The sequence below is a fragment of the Plectropomus leopardus genome, unplaced genomic scaffold (assembly GCF_008729295.1).
Source record: "Plectropomus leopardus isolate mb unplaced genomic scaffold, YSFRI_Pleo_2.0 unplaced_scaffold17093, whole genome shotgun sequence".
NCBI lineage: Eukaryota > Metazoa > Chordata > Actinopteri > Perciformes > Serranidae > Plectropomus > Plectropomus leopardus.
In genome coordinates, this window is record NW_024618380.1 from 1 (window position 1) to 2774 (window position 2774).

Below are 2774 nucleotides of genomic sequence, written 5' to 3' on the forward strand. Positions count from 1 at the left end.
GCACAGTATGGAGCAGGCCTAAGCTGGAAAGTGAAACAGGTATCCATGGTAACGAAAGCAGCACACACCCAAAAATATGAAGGGTGGTAGCGCGTCTTTTGTGTCTCATTAATTATTATGATAGTTGTGGGGTTTTTGAAGTGAGGCTGTATGAGATACTTATGTTCAGTCTATACAGCTGCTGGTCGGCGCGCTCCCGGTTTGCAGAAACACACGGGGCGCGCACCCCGCGGGGGGTGATATAAAAACGTGTTTTAGCCACTTTAAAAAAAAAAAAAAGCTGGACTTTCGGAGACACTGGCGAAGACACCGGCGGATAATGACAGTGGAGCGGACACCGGCGGCCTAAAAGGCCTACCAAAAAATCGATACCTAAGTGGACGCTGTGTTTAGAGTACTTAACCGCGCCATCACGCAGCTTTTTACATTTTTCATCCGCCGCCTGTCAGCTGTTTGGGTCAGGAAGTAGCGGCTGTCAAGTGGTCCAACTAAAACGAAACTTTGAGTAGAAATCATTCTCAATACAGCGCCCACTTACACTGATACTGTATTTTTTAGGTAGGCATGGTTAAAGTCTCCGCTGGTGTCCGTGTCCACTTTTGGGTATGTTACCTGTAAGCAACAGTGTACTATAATTGATGAAGCTGAGCCTTGCAAGAAAATCCTTGGGGTTCTTACTCTTGTTAGAAATATTGCATAATAATTGAGAATTGATTGTGAATGTCTAAACAGCGACAAATGGGTGTGTTACCTGGAAGCAAGATCATAGAGGGGTAAATAAAACTGCAGGAAAATCAACATTTCTGATGCTCTTCTGTCCAAGTGCATTGTTTAGCTACACGAAATGTGATTGGCCTGCCCTTAAAGTTATGAAACAATGTAATGCACTGAGACTTGTTTACATTATTGAAGAATGTGATTTACAAAAAAGTCCAAGCAATAATTATATTAAAATAAATATAATTATTGTTATTTTCTTTCCTTCTTTCTTGTTTATATTAGTTTATTATATTTGTAAGCACCTTATCCTTTATAATACTGCGAAGAATTTTGAGCCATATTGTTTGTATATGAAATTTGTTAAATAAAAAAATAAATTAAAAACTGTGATTGGCCTGTGGCGTTCGAGGGCGGGGCTTAGCGATAGGCTATTTACGCCGATGACTGCCGCAGGTGCGCGAGAGACGTCAAAGCCAATCATGTGTTGTTTCCTGCATCTTTTACCAAATTGGAAACACATAGTCCATAAAGGAGACAGTTTAAAATATCAGGGTATGTAGTGCATCTGAGTCAGTAGTCTGGCCTCTGGCTGCTAAATCATAAAGATTTGGGTTTTTTTTAAATCCTGATTAGTTTAACTAAAATATCATGTTGGTTTCTTTGTGTTGGACAGACTTTTGTCGTTGAGTTCACCAGGACAAATGCTTGGATTGGTTTGACTGACAGAGATGAGGAGGGGACCTGGAAGTGGACAGATGGGACTTCACTGACTTTTACGTAAGTCCTCACTTTGGTTTAACAAAGACACAAACACTTCACTTCTCTAAAATAGCAGTTAATGATAATGTACATAATATAGAATGACTAAAAGATATTTGTTTGAAAATGCTTTAAAAATAGCTATTAACTTATCCAAAAATTTCTCCAGGGGTAAAATTCCCCCCAGATCCCCTGGAGTCACCAATGTTTTTCTTTGAAAGCTTTGCTGCAGACACTTGATGCCCATTATCAGTTTTTTTTTCTTAAAATAATCAATTAATTAACTTAAAATTATATGACGTCACAGGTCAGTTCCAGAGTACTGCTAACTATATACGATTTGTTATTATACTAACTGTTATTATACTCAAAACTAAATAACAAATTTGATTACAAAAAAAACCTAGAGATTACTGCGTGCCACCAAAGAGCTGTGCTTATGTCTGAGATTCATCGTATCATGATCGCTTTGTTCATTAACCTGTTAGGAACTGGGAGAGAAAGCAGCCTGATAATGGTGGTGGAGCTGCACGGTGGGGTGAAGAGGACTGTGCACATATCAGACCTGACACCACGTGGAATGACCGGTCATGCGAAACCTCGATGCGGTGGATCTGTGAAAAAACAGCCTAACATCAGTGCATTTTTTTAAATCATAAATTTGACAATGCTTTTAACACGTGAGCTATAGGATCTTTGCCGTTATTCAAGCATCAATAAAAACAGCAGCAAAAAAAACTTACACATAAAAAAAAAACAAAACCATAATCCCACATATTGTGCAATAGTGTGGATGGTATAAAAGCATTTTATTTGCGTTGAAAAAAGCTAAATTTATACCCCTTGAATCTCAAAGCTCGATTTTTTGTGTCTGTCCATTTTTCAGTTATAAGGTGCTGTATTTTCAGTGTTTGATTTTGAAGAAATCGAAGTATTCACATTTTATTACATTTTCTCCGATACAATAATTACATTACTAATTTGTTAATTTGTGTAAATTGGCATTTCCTCAGCTCATTAGAAATGGCAGCTTAACCTGTGTGTGAAACTCTGCTCATTGAACCAGTATTCGAACATAACTGGTCCCTGTGCCGCTGCTTTTGCTTGCTTTACTTAAATAAAGGTACCTTTGATTTGGTAAATTTGGTATTTGTTAATAGTTTAGTATATTTTATGTGACTGGTAATCATTTCCATTTTTGAGATTTTGACTCCCTACAAGATGATTTTTATATTAATCAAATAATATCATTTAATATAATTAATTATTTTTAATAATCATTCATAACTTTTGAT

At 37.1% G+C, this 2774-nt stretch overlaps 1 long non-coding RNA gene across 1 annotated transcript; it reads left to right on the forward strand.

The window, feature by feature from the left end:
* Window positions 1-1202: 1202 nt before the first annotated feature.
* Window positions 1203-2047, forward strand: LOC121964765. Its single transcript, XR_006107408.1, has 3 exons — window positions 1203-1272; window positions 1394-1497; window positions 1968-2047. It is a non-coding gene; the product is annotated as an uncharacterized LOC121964765 (long non-coding RNA).
* Window positions 2048-2774: the final 727 nt, after the last annotated feature.